General features: G+C 34.5%; 1 long non-coding RNA gene across 1 annotated transcript in view; it reads left to right on the forward strand.

Moving 5' to 3' along the window:
- LOC123569744 (uncharacterized) overlaps positions 1-14,504 on the forward strand; it is a 405,471-nt gene extending 390,967 nt beyond the window's left edge. Inside the window, exons 4-5 of the long non-coding RNA XR_006693529.2 lie at positions 1,504-1,578; positions 13,667-14,504. This is a non-coding gene — a long non-coding RNA (uncharacterized lncRNA). The remainder of the gene's footprint in view (positions 1-1,503; positions 1,579-13,666) is intronic.
- The last annotated feature ends 403 nt before the right edge of the window (positions 14,505-14,907 follow it).

Genomic DNA, 14,907 nt, shown 5'->3' on the forward strand with positions numbered 1-14,907 from the left:
AATTTACTACTTTGGAAGATGACTCTAATTTCTACTTCATAAGAGCAAGTCATATCTGCTGACACCTAATAAAAATACAACTTGTAAATATTAATCCTTTAATAAAGGCGATTCTTACTCCCCAAAGATGAATTGGTTCTCCAGTACTTTTTGAATAAATATTTGCAGGATTATCTTGTCTGGGGCCCTTAGGGAAGTGGTAGAAGCAAGGATGGGGTGTCATCAAAAAGCAGCTTTAGAAAGTCAAGAAACAACACATACTGGCAAGGTTGCAGAGAAATAGGAATGCTTTTACACTGTTGGTGGGAATGTTAATTAGTTCAACCATAGTGGAAGATGGTGTGGCAATTCCTCAAAGCTCTAGAACCAGAAATACCACTTGACCCACCAATCCCATTACTGGGTATATACCCAAAGGAATATAAAATGCATGCATGTGTATATTCATTGCAGCACTATTCACAATAGCAAAGACATAGAATCAACCCAAATGCCCATCAATAATAGACTGGATAAAGGAACTGTGGTACATATACATCATGGAATACTAGGTAGCCATAAAAATGTATGAGATCATGTCCTTTGCAGGGACATGAATGAAGCTGCAAGCCATTATCCTCAGCAAACTAATGCAGGAACAGAAAACCAAACATGGCATGTTCTCACCTATAAGTGGAAGCTGAACATTGAGAACACATGGACACAGGGAGGGGAACACCACACACCGGGGCCTGTGAGGGGAGGGAGAGCATTAGGAAAAATAGCTAATGCATGTTGGGCTTAATACCTAGGTGATGGGTTGATAGGTGCAGCAAACCACCATGGCACATGTTTACCTCTATAACAAACCTGCACATTCTGCACATGTACCCTGGAACTTAAAAATAAAAATAAAAATATATATACATATAAAATAAGTGTATATATCATGTTAGCTTTCTTCATTGAATGAAGCTGTGATTAATTCATCCAAAAATGCAGCCTTAAGCTCAGCCCAAAGCCTCCGGTCCTGAAATAAGCACCAAGGTTGTCATGTCCACAAAGATTCGTCCAACTAATAGTGCTTCTTGGAACTTGTCTTAGCCTCCTTTGTAGAACTAATATAATCCATCAAAGATAAGAATAATACATTGCAAATATTACTCCAAATTATCCTTTAATTTTATTTACATAGAAAACATTAATATGTTTCTTACGTCTATTTATATGACAAGCTTAAGCAAGTATTTTCTCCCTCCAAATTATTTAGTCATATGTATTTTCTTCCAGTGCTTTTATTTTTTCACTTAAATTTGTAATACAACTGACATTTGTTTTGCTATGATTATGAATTAGGAGTTCATCATTTCTTCTAAAGAACTCCACATCCCAAGATAATATAAAGTAAGAAAACTTGTTGGCTATCAAGGGAGGACTTGTGATTTGAAAATTGTAGAAAATTTTGTCATCTAATCTTATTTCCTATGATCTGCTTAACAGCATTTTGTCATTGTGTTTTTTCAGGGGACTGACTCAAAATTTACTGGTTAGCATGAGATACAAGAACCGACAGTTGACTAATTCTCACCTGTTTTTAAGGTAACCAGTTTCTTCTTGGATTTTAAACCTCTTAAAAGTTCTCAACTTTTTAAAAGTTGCACTGAGTTTTTCTTCTGATGAGATCCCAGGGAACTATTTGTTCCAAAGAGAGCTATAATTCTTCTGAATAAATGCAGCTCAAAACATAAAAAAAAACTTTGTTCCCTGGGTCCCTCTCTATTGCTCTTTGCTGTAAGTTGATACAAATGTATAGTCTCTTACTAAGACCAATTGCTTATTTTCTTTAGAACATGTTTCCTTTTGGGGAAACTGAACCTGTCTTTCTTTGAGGCAAAGTTCTGAGGCAAAGAAGCTCTGAGGGAAGAAGTTCTGAGGCAAACACAGCATCTCCATGCCTTCGTGGACTTACACATTCCATTTAGCTTTCCAAGTTGTTTGAGCTGATCTTTCCTTGTCAGACTTCGGCACTCCTCAGAGTGCTCTTCTGTAATCATAGAGTGGTATGTTGACTGCAATGCAGAGACTGTGGCCTGCTGGACTCCAAATAGAATTGCCCAACAGAGACTCAGTTCTAATTCTTACTGTGCCATTCATTAGCTTTCAATTCTTGCTAAAGCCCCTTAATCTTCCAGTATTTCAAGTTTTGCTGTAGCGAGTGATAATAATGCTGATGTGTTCTACCAAGAGGGTATTAGGATTAACTAATTAATGGTCACAAAGAGCCTTTTAAATAGAAAGTGCCAAATGTCTTTCCTGGTATAAAGTAAAATCATTTTGCCTGTCTTTTTATCTGCCTTTTCTTGTCAAACCGTCTTCTATCATCTGCCTTCAGAGTGCTTAGGCCATTTACTTTTCAATTCAGTTCCTTCCAAAAGACTTTAAACTACAAGCAAAACTACTTTAGTTCCAATTATAAATGGGACCCTACTTTTATAGCTCAATGCCTAGAGGACCTGAGTCATACAGTGCTTCTGATTCACCTTCACACTAGTGTTTAAAATAAAATCCATATATATAGCACAAGGGCATTTTAAAGGGTCAGATTCAAATTACCAGAAACTTCAGTTAAATAAAAAACATTTTCCTGGCAAATTAGTTGCCATGAGTCAAACAGGTTATACATTTGATTTTAAGAATATCCACACAAATTCAAAGATGTGTCATAGTCTGCTCAATCTTCTGTAGAGGTGTATCTGTGGACTAGATATTCACATAAAACCAGGGCACTATGAAAAGGGAAAGAAGGTCTGTTTGTCATACAGTTTATAGCTGATCGCTAATCACTTAATCAAAAAATCAGCCTTGTATCAAAACCAGGCTAACTGTGATATATGGTCACCATGTCCATACATTTACTGAAGGATAATCATTGACAACAGCCTGATGATACTGATTGAAGTTTCTCTGTTATTGACATAAAGAAAACATAAAAAGGTTTTCTGTCTGAGTTAATTGGTTAATTTCATTAGAATTCTTTGTTTACTGATCATTCTTTGGCCACATGGAGTCTTCATAATTCAGAGAGACATAGGGTAGTAATTAAATACAGCAATCATCTGTTTTCAAGGCATCAATTTGAGGTCTTCTGTTTTGTAATGATCCCTTCATATGCATGGCAATTTCAAAATCCTGCCCAGCAGGGACATGTGGTGGAAGGGAGTCTGAGCTGGCAGAGCACCTTTCAGAGTCTCAGAATGTCTGTGACCTTGACCTGGACTGCATTATCTTACCAAAGAATCACCCACTGCAGAAGGACTTGTAGTAGTACTAGCTAATAGCTGGCGCTGCCTCCCCTCTGGGACGCTCTGACTGACAAATCACAGCTCTGAGCTCCACAGCAAAGAAATAGCTGTTTCTCTGATTTTAGTGTGAGTAAAAATCACTAGTTTGTCTAAAATAAGTACTCTTGGGGCCCATCTCAGAGATGCTCGTGTAGTTAGCTTGCCAAGGGGCTATCCTGCATTGCTGGAAACATCCTTGGTATTTTCTGAAGCGCGTAGCTGTGGACCTCTCCTTCTAGGAATAGAACATTTTTTTCCAAATTGTAAACACAAAAGTTTGGACTATAACCCATCCATGGCTCATAAATATGATTATACCTGTATTTACACTGAAACACTTTGGACAATGATAACTGCAACTTGATAGGCTAAGTAAATCTAATATTTTTATGTAAAATAAGAAAGAGCAAGTAGAACCAGCTTTACTTAGGAAGAATTTTTTAAGTTAAAACCTTTAAAATTAGAAGCTTCACTTAAGAACCTTTTCTCCCAAAACCACACTTCTTAACATGCCTCAGGTTATTCTGAAAAAAAGTGGTTGATGGGCCTCAAACACACCCAGAAACACTATTCCTAAAAGTTAAAGTCGATTAGTTGACTATCACAAAGCTTTATATTTCATAAGAATGATTGTGTAGATTTATAAAAGGAATCCTAAACATTTAGAATATTTTTAATCCAATAAACTATAAGCAAACATAATTACAACTTATATCTTGGAATGTTTTACAATTTAATGGGGAAAATGGACCAAATGCAAAAAACAAGTGTAATTATGCAAATGACATTTTATTTCCCTGATTATTTAAAAAGTGTTTGCTATACACTATGGGATATTACTCAGCTTTAAAAATAAACTCCTGTAATTTTCAACAACATGAATGAACCTAGAGAACCCTGCTAAGTAAAATAAGCCAGAAATAAAATAACAATTACTGTATAATCTCACTTATATATGAAATCTACAAAAGTCACACTTACAGAAGCAAAGAGTAGAATGAAAAGAGAGAGTCACGGGGAGTTACTGGTCACTGCTACACAATTCAGTTATGCAAGATGAATGAGTTCTGCAGATTAAATGTACAGCATGGTGACTACTTACCATAGTAAATATCGTATTGTACACTCGAAATTTGTTAAGTAGATCTTAAATGTTCTCAACACACATTCATAGAAATTGTAGAAATTGTTACTATGTGAGGTGATGGGTGTGTTAATTAGGTTGAGTGAGGTAAACATTTCACAATGTATATGTACATGAAAATATCACGTTGTACACTTTAAACATATGCTTTTTTTTTTCAATCATACCTCAAGAAAGCTGGAGAATAAAGAGGAAGTATTTGAGAGCCATATGTGTCTCTGCACATATTCAATCTTCCCCATTAGATTGTAAAACATTTCAAGATATGTTGCTAGTATACTGGCTAACAGTAATAGCCAACAGTTATATGCTGGGTCTATGCTAAGTGGCATACATATAAAGTCATTTAGTAAGAGTTTGTTTTTATTAATTAGTTCCACAACTATTGATTTGACTTCTATGACATGGGACATATTATTCAAGGTGATTGTAATGACAACGAACAAAGTAGACAGCAATATAGACCTAACTTGAAACCTTAGTATTGACTTTTACAAGACAACTTATTAAGAGTTATAAATTGATCAAATTAGATGTGTTAATATTGATTTGAAAGAAGCATGCCTTAACTTAATTCCTCATTCATAGGCTTCTTTTTTTTCTTTTCCTTTTTTTTTTTTTGAGACAGAGTCTCATTCTGTCACCCAGGCTGGAGTGCAGTGGTGCAATCTTGACTCACTGCAACCTTCACCTCCCAGGTTCAAGTGATTCTCCTGCCTCAGCCTCCTGAGTAGCTGGAATTACAGGTGCCCACCACCATGCCCAGCTATTTTTAGTAGAGATGGGGTTTCACCATGTTGTCCAGCCTGGTCTCAAACTCCTGACCTCATGTGATCTGCCCACTTCAGCCTCCCAAAGTGCTGGGATTACAGGTGTAAGCTACCACACCCATCCGGTTCACTTTTCTAATTTAATCCTCATAAAATATGGTTAAAGCAAGAGGAGATGAATAAGTGATAGACATTTTGACAAGGATGAGGAATAAAGATCTTAAGAAAAAAGTGTTTTAAAGGAGAAGAGAGAACACCAAACTCCCTCTGTGTTCAATTATCAGAATCCTCCAAAGGCACAGTGTGAAAGCCATTACAAATTATTGCAATAAGCCAACAATAAAAGTATATTTTAGGATACCGAAACAACAATATATGAAAATAGCTGCAAAGGAATAGATATTATCTCTAACTTTCACAATCCCTGAGCTAAATTTTGCTTAAAGTTAAACAATCATAGTTATAGAAAAGCTTCATAATAGAACCTTAATTCAAATCAAAGAGCTGGTTATTTATAGTTATGAACTATCATAACTTAGTGACTAAACTAAGCCCCACTTATTTAAGGTACATTATGAAGATAAAGTAATACTGATTTTATATGATTCTTTTGAGTATTAAAAGGTGTAATATATTTAAAGTATTTAGCATTGTGTGAGGCACATAGTACTCAAGAAATATTAGCTAATGTTTTACTCAAGTCAAATCATTCAGTTTATTATTTCTTCGTTCTATTTTCTGTAATATGAGTGCAATATTGTCTTGTATAATACAGGTGTTGTGATGGTTTCATGGATATTTAGACCTTATGTCTGTTATCTTTAGACTTTAACTACAAAGGTTATATAACAAAAGCATTTTTTTATAATATAAGCAAAGGACTACAGAACTCGTTTCATAAAAATCACACTTATAATTGTGCGGGTTACCTTGCTCATTTCTTTTATATTGATCTAGGGTTGCCTATTAAGCATTCTCTTCCTCAGATTCTGTACTTTACTGACATACAATTGAGAAGTCTTCAATTGTAGAGGAGAAGAGAGCTGATGAATTGTTAAACCATTCCCCTTGTGGGAATAATGTCTTTGACTAAATACAAACACAAAGTTCAGAGAACAAGTGGGAAACCTTTGGCTGAGTTCCATTCCACAGATCTGCTTATGTCCCCGCCCCTCAACCCCCACCTATCCCACCCACTTGGTCCTGTATTTTGTTCTTTATTGTCTTGCTCTTTTATTACATATCATTAATATAAAAACTTTCAAAAATTCTTTGGAGAACTCAAGGGAAATGTTAAGCATTTAGGGTAGATGAGATCAGACTTTTCAAAGGCACAAATTTTGGTGAGGGTGAAACAGATGTTAGAACAAATGTTAAAGCCATATCTGTCCTCTGAGGCTACTCCCAAATGACCCTCTTCTTACCTGAGCTCACCAAAGCCACCCGTCCCACTTTCTGGGTGGCTCCCGAGGGCCATTTTACTGACCAGGAGCAAGCTAAGTGTCTCCCTCTTCTGCAGTGCAGCCTGTGGGAACTACAGCCAGGGACTATGAGGGTATCTTACCCTTGGCTTTTCCATCATGAAAATGCTTGATTCCGCTCATTGTTTGGCCACACGCATACTGAAACAATAGCATTTATTTTTTTCTATTTCCTACAAAAATCTCTAAAGAAAGGACTTATATTTAGTCACCCTCTATTTAGGTAAAAGTACTTGCTAATGTGATGAATGCTTCATCGTTTGGTATCTTTAATAGAATTGCCAGAACACAGACTGCAATGCCTTCAATTTTATCTTCAGTGATTGATTTGGAGAGGAAAAGTACTGATTCTGTTATCAGACAGGCTGAGGAGTAATGGGAGTAGTTCATGAGTGGCTTCACTTGCTTTTCCCCTTTGTGAGCACATAAAACTCAAAATTCCATATTTTCTACTTTCCTCCAGTAACAAGACAGTCATAGTCGAGTAGTAACCAGTTCTTAGAGTGGAAAATATAAACTGCAAAAAAGATTATGTTTTTTTGATAGCTGATGTTCTCACTATATTTAAATTCACACAACTGCACCAGGGATGAGATGCACGTGCGTGTGTGTGTGTGTGTGTAAATGACTATATATATTATCTATAAGTAGGGGCAGCTCTTGTTTGGTTCAGCACAGAGTGATTTTTCTGAAGGATATTTTAAAAAGAAGATTGTATATGTGAAGAAACAGTGTGACCATTATGCTCAAGTAAGCTTTTCAAAGATGTATGAATGGCATACATTCCCTTGTTTTGTTCTATTTTAAATCCGAGGTATACCTTTCAAAGTAAGAAGCTGGCATGAGATTTTGAATAGTAGCCAATATTGGTAAATATAAGTTGAAAATGGCATTCTCATAAACAAATGATTAAGGTGTATTCTGTACACCATTAGGGAAAGCGATTTGAAAGTAAACTCAAAAGCATTAAAAATATGCATAATTTATGATCGAATAACTACATTTCTAAGAACCCATGCTAATAAAATAATCAAGCATGTCAACAATTATTTTTGAGCAATGATGCTTGTTATTAATAATGTTAGAATATAAGAAATTTCTGAAGTATCCAAAGGTTAGAAAATTAGTCAATAAATTAATCATAATTATAACATTATGGTACCACTAAAATCATATTTGTTTTAGAAAGAAAACAAAGACAAAATATGCTTTATGGGTGTATGTATTTCCAAAAGATAACAAGAAAAAATGCCTAGGAGATAATGCCACTTAAGAAAAAAAGGTTTCAAAACTATAAATCAAATATTATACTTCTGAAATTATATATAATTCTGAAATATAAACTTCTGAAATCATTTCATATATATAAAATATATGAAAATAATAGAACACAGCAAACTCTTGATGTTCTATTCAATTACCTCTACATGGTAGCATTATTAGAGGCTTTAATTCCTCACAGATTTTTCTGTATTGTTTACAATTAGTCTGTATAATTGCTGGAATCTGGGGAAAATTTCATTTTTAAAATATCGAATTATTTCCCATCTGTTCCACTGTTCACCATACACTAATTCATACTGCTATTATTGCTATCTCTCAAATACGTCTTCCCTAAACTATACAAACTTAAGCTTCCCAAATGTTTCCATTAAATGTTTTACATTACCCTCAAATAATAAAGTCAAACTGCTGCAAAATATAAAACATTTACAAAGATTCACTCAGTGAAAAAGGTGCTTCATTCATATTGCCAGGAATAGACACAATTGTTAGAGAATGTGATTTAAAAAACTGAGAATTTTAAGGCATGTGAACCTTATTAAACAAGATGTTATCAATGTTAGTATTGAAGGAGTCACGAAAAGCTAGTGAGATCTCATTATTGGTCTGTCAGCTCTCAGCTGGAAAGATTCACAAGAATCTTCTAATGTTGTGGTCTCTATTTTGTCTTAACAAGAGCAATTCATTATTCATTTGAAGATATTTGAATAAGATTTTACAAATTATACTTACTCTTTTCGAATATTGTGTGGAAGGGCATCAAATCAACCTAATTTAAAAACATGCTTTTGTGCAAAGCATTAAGCTTAGTGCTCCAAATGTATTTTCATTCCAGGTAATTTTCATTATCATTATATATTATAATTGTGTAGAAGTGATCATGACATATTGGCATGCTGTTATCACTTTCAAAATCTAATAAATATTTCAGTTATTTTTCTCAAAAATTAAGTGTCAGGAATAGCATTATCTTAAACTGAGTCCTGATGGCATTTTAAGTAAGTAATGAATATGGGCAGAGAGAAAAAAGGGCATCAGGAAAAGGCCAAGAATATGGAAATACCTAAGGCAAAAGAGAAAAATTATTGAAGAGAGTTCTGCTGTAGGAAAAACCGGTTCTTGTCATGCCACAAGGAACTATTAGGTTTGCAGACACTTTGAAAGGTGAGAAGGACAGGGTTTATTGGGTGAAAAAAGGAAAAAAAGAGAAACAGGGACTCTCATCAAAGTGAGAGTCCTGCTTAGCTGGCTTTTTGCCCCACAGATTGAATCCCTGGTTACCACCCAGGAACAAGAGAGGCCAGGCTCCTCCCCACTGAAAATAGCATGAGCTTCCATGGCTCCACCCCTGTGCACAGGCCTCCCAGTGCACGGGCCAGTTGGAGGTTCTCTAGGGACCTTCCCCCTTTATACTTGCCTCAGTTCCAGATTGCAGAAACACAGTGAAAGGACAGTGGAGGAAAGAAGGGTGAAAAAAACACCAGCAGTGGGGTGGGAACTAGGAAGGTGTAGTATACCAGGCTTAGGAGTTCGGACTTCATCCATAGAGCTGTGGAAAAGCCATCAAAGAGAGCAGCAGAGTCACATGAATCAGAAATGCGTTATTTATTTATTTATTTATTTTGAGACAGTGTCTCGCTTGCTCTATTGCCCAGGCTGGAGTGCAGTGGCACGATCTGGACTCACTGCAACATCCGCCTTCCAGGTTCAAGCAATTCTCTTGCCTCAGTCTCCCAAGTAGTTGGGATTACAGACATGCACCACCACACCAGCTAATTTTTGTGTTTTTAGCAGAGATGGGGTTGCGCCTTGTTGGCCAGACTGATCTCGAACTCCTGATCTCAAGTGCTCCACCCGCCTCAGCCTTTCAAAGTGCTGGAATTACAGGCATGAGCCACCGCGCCTGGCCAGAAATGTTTTCTAGAATGATTACCTAGGCTTCCAGGTGGAAATGTATTGAATGATCATTTTAAGTAAACAAATGTTTATTGATCATCTACTCAGTACTATGCATATGATTGATACTGGGGATGAACTAGAAAAGGGGTGGGGCTGGGAATGGAGATGAAAAATGTTAAACAAACAAATATAAATGTGGTCAGTGTTGCCAGAGAGGATGCCTTAAGCTAATCTGGAAGACCTAACCCAGACTGGGAAGGGAGAGAAGGCACTGAAGGAAATGACTTTGAGCTGAGACCTTAGCTAGCTTTGCAGGGTCAGAGCAGAGGGTTGCGAAGACACATCAGGATGAGGGAGAGCACAAGACAGGAGAGAGCTTAGCAGGGTCAAGGAATTTAACAAAGTTAAATACACTGTAGTTTAGTGTAGAGAGCTTGGAGGAGACAAGGCATGGTGATGGATAAGGAGGGTGAAGCTTAAATATGCAGAGTGCTGCAAGTCAAGAACTGTGATCTTTATTCTAAGAGCAATGGAAAGCCTTTAACTCCAAAAACAGGGCAGTGACAAAATCTGATCTGCATTTTTGAATGGTCATTCTTAGAAACACTGTAAAAAACACATTGGTGAGTCAAGGGAGGCTAGTTAGGCAGCTGGTAAATCATTTCAAACGTAAGTTAGATAGAAGGAATAATTTCTAAAATCTGAAAGCCGAGTAGGGTGACTATAGTTAATCACAAAGTATTGTATGCTTCAAAATAGTTAGAAGTGAGGACTAGAAATGTTCCCAACACATAGAAATAGTAAACACTCCAGGTGTTGGATACCCTAAATTCCTTTGCTTAATCATGACACATTCTACACATGTAACAGGGTATCGCATGTACCCCATAAATATCTTCAAATATTATGTATCATTATAATTACCTCATTTATATATATATATAATATATATAAACATAAATATATATTATATATTATATATATCTGGTTACATATATAATATGTATATATGTAATAACAGATATATATATATAACATATTACTGTTATTATATATGTAATAACATATATATCTGGTTACATATATAATTATATATACTATATTATATATAGTATAGTTTTATATATAGTATAATTATATATATTTAAATATATGTGTGTATATATATTTAAAACTAAGTAACAGTGTTGTGAATAGTACGTGCAGTAATAGAAATAGAAAGAAGAGGACTAAGGCATTTTCATCCAGCACCCCCTCACCTAATGACTAAGACTCCATGCAGGAAGCCAAGCCTGTTCTTTATGAAATATAAACCTTATAGTCCCCTCTGGTGAGGCTGAGAGGCAGAGGCTTGACTCTTTGATGGTGACTCTACCATTTGTTTTCAAGATGGCTAATAAGCCAGATACCATGATGCCTTTTTAAATAATTCATTTAATAATATCTACTTCACCCCATTGTTACAAGGTTTCAGTGTGATAAATTATTTGAAAGTGCTTTGGAATCTATGATCATTTTATGATACACATTAAATGGTGAAATATAAAAACCCTAAACAGATATCCACTCATCAATATTTATTCATCAAGCCTTTTCTACGTGGTTGACATTGTGGGGGGTGGGAAAGACAGAAGAAATTTATAAACTTAGTGTGTTGTGATTTAAAGAGGTACTTCAGTGCAAATAAAATTAAGGGAACAATGAAAATAATAAGGTGGACCCAGACCTTAGGCTCCTGATTCTCTGTTTTAAGTCTGTGAGAACTGTGCTGAGCTAACCTTGTAAGACACTTCATCTTTTCTTGATTTGTTATTTGTAAGTGTTGATTGCCCTAGGGAGAGAATTATCATCTTGTGAGTGAACTTGGGAAGTTTCTGGTTGAGATTTTCCCAGCAGTTGGAACCCATATGATGACTGCATCTGTCCAATGTCATGGCCAGACCCTCATTGTTTATGTTTCATTATAATCAAATTAGGTAAACAGAACCTTAAAGGTTTACAGATAACAGAGATTCCAAGCTTTTAATTTCTATTTTCCTTCCTGTAATGGAAGAATCTGCTCATAGGAAAACACACCCAAATAGATTATATTCTTGGTCAAATCATTTTAATCTCATCTAAACTGCCTCTGGTTCCTTTCATATTTCTGCCACAGTCTTCCTGATCTAGACCAGGTTGTTAATGATCTCTTTCACTCACCCTTTATGAAAACACCACTTATTGTATTATCATTTATTCTATTGCTACCCTTAGATCTATGTTCCAAAAAATATAAAGGCCCAAGTTTCATGAAGTAAATAGATTTTAAGGAGAAAACTAAAGTACATTTTTAGTTTCTTAGCTTGTGAAATTAGACAATTTTTGAGTATAGTTGATTATACACACTTTTATTTAACATAAATTTTAAAGATTATGAAACCATACAGCTTATTATTGGTAGAAAAGGTATTGAGTATCTATATTTCCCATTATAATTTTATATGAAGAAAAAATAGAAGATATATATCTTAGTTGTAAGAAAATTCAAAAACATCCAAAAATTTCAATTTCCTTATCTTTACAATGGAAATAATAATATCAAGGGAAGAGGTTCTGAGGATTACAGAGGATATTATCCAGGAGAATAGTACTTTAGAAAGTAGAAAACACCATATAAATTTGTCATTGATAGGCAGCTTTTATCTAGATGCCTAAGTTTAATCAAGGATTTCAAAACATAAAGTTGACTGAAAAGTTCTGTTGAGTAAAATGCATACTTCATTCAGTCATAACTTTCACATCTGAAATTTAAGAAAATATATCCATTAATTTCATGAAAGAATGAATTTTAATAATTAGAATGCTTTTGAGATTTACTATTTTAAATGTAATGACACATTTGAAAACATTTTTCCTTTTGGAAATTAAGATTTTTCTCTGAACTTGAGATTACAATACACCAGTTTACTTATTCATTCATTCATTCATGCTTCCAATAATGTTTATTGCACAACTAATATATATCTAGATATAATAAGTTCTGGGGATAAAAAGAAATGAAGATGTCTTCTTTTCTATCATATATATGAAATATTATATATCATGTATATCATATCATATATATAATATATGATATATAAATTATATAATCAACATATATCATATATTAGTTTATATATCATATATGATTAATTTATATATATAATATATGATATATAATTATATATGTAATATATAATTATATGTAATTATATGTAGTATTATATCATATATTCTGTGCTACCACATAGCATTTTGATATACATACATGCGTAGTGAAATGATTACTGCAGTTATATAAATTAATATATCCATTATCTCACATATGTACCTTTTTTATGGTAAAAGTACTCAAATGCTAGTCTATGGCAAATTGCTCAGCTACCATAGAATATTATTAACCATAATCCTTGTGTTGTACATTAGAGATCTAGACTTATTCATTCTATATAACTGTAACTTTGTACTTTGTTTCTCCATTTCCCTCACCACCTCCAACCTGTAGTAAGTAATCAGCATTCTAGTCTTTGTTTCTATATATTCAAAGGTTTTTGTTTCTTTTTTTTTAGATTTCACTTATAAGTGTAAAATGCAGTATTTTTCTGTGTTGGCATATTTCACTTAGCATGATGTCCTCCAGATTCATCCATGTGTTCTCAAATGGTCAAATGGGATGGAAGCATCTCCTTTTTAAGGACTAAATATTAATTATATATATCCTGCACAATTTCTTTTTACATTCCTCTGCAGATGGATACTTAAATTGTTTCCATATCTTGGCTATTGTGAATAAGGCTGCAAAAAACATGGAGCACACATATCTCTACCAGGTGGTGAGTTCATTTCCTTTGGGTATGTACCCAGAAGTGGGGTTGCTGGTTCACATGGTTGTTCTATTTTTAATTTCTTTAGGAAACTTCGTATCATTTTCCCCAATGACTGCACTGATCTACACTTTCACCAGGGGTGTACAGGTTTCCCTTTTCTCATAACTCTTACCAGTACTTGTTATCTCTTTTCTTTTCGGTAATAGTCCTTCTAACACATGTGAGGTAATATCTTATTATGGTTTTGATTTGCATTTCCCTGATAATTAATAATATTGATCTTTTTATATACCTGTTACCCATTTTTATGACTTATTTTGAGAATGTCTATTTAGATTCTTCACACATTTTTAATCAGGTTCTTTCTTTTTTTTGTTTGTGTTTTGTTTTTTTTTTTTGCTATTGAGTTGTGTGTGTTCCTAATATATTTTAGATATTAACCTCATATGGTTTGCAAATACCGTCCCTCAACCCACTGGCTGCCTTCTAGTTTACTGATTGTTTTCTTTACTGTGCAGCAGTTTTTTAGTTTGATATAGTCCCACTATTTTATTTTGCTTTTGTTACCTGTGCTTTTAGTAAGATATCCAAAAATCTCTTAAACAAAATTCAAGACCATTATCAAGGAGCTTTTCCCCTGTTTTCTAAGAGTTTTATGGCTTCAAGGCTTATCTTTAGGTCTTTAATCCATTCTGAGTTGATTTTTTTCATGTGGTATAAGGGTTCATTTTCATTCTTTGCATATGAATATCCAGTTTTCCCTACACTGTTTATTGAAGAGACCATCCTTTCCCTATTGCATCTTCTTGGTGGCCTCATCAAAAATTAGTTAAACGCATACGCTTGGAATTATTTCTGGGCTTTTTATTCTGTTCTGTTGGTCTATGTGTTTGTTTTTAGGCCAGTACCATACTGTTCTAATTACTGTTGCTTTATGATATAATTTGAAATCAGGACGTGTGATGTCTCCAACTTTGTTTTTCTTTCTCAAGATTGTTTTGGCTGCTCAGTGTCTTTTGTGATTCCACAGAAATTTTAGATTCTTTTTATATCTATGAAAATGCCATTGGAATTTTGGTAGGGATTTCATTGAATGTGTATATTGTTTTGGGTAGCGTGCATGTGTTCCCAATATATTAGGGAAAACTAGCAATTTCAGTATAC

Source organism: Macaca fascicularis, chromosome 17 (genome assembly GCF_037993035.2).
Source record: "Macaca fascicularis isolate 582-1 chromosome 17, T2T-MFA8v1.1".
Lineage (NCBI taxonomy): Eukaryota > Metazoa > Chordata > Mammalia > Primates > Cercopithecidae > Macaca > Macaca fascicularis.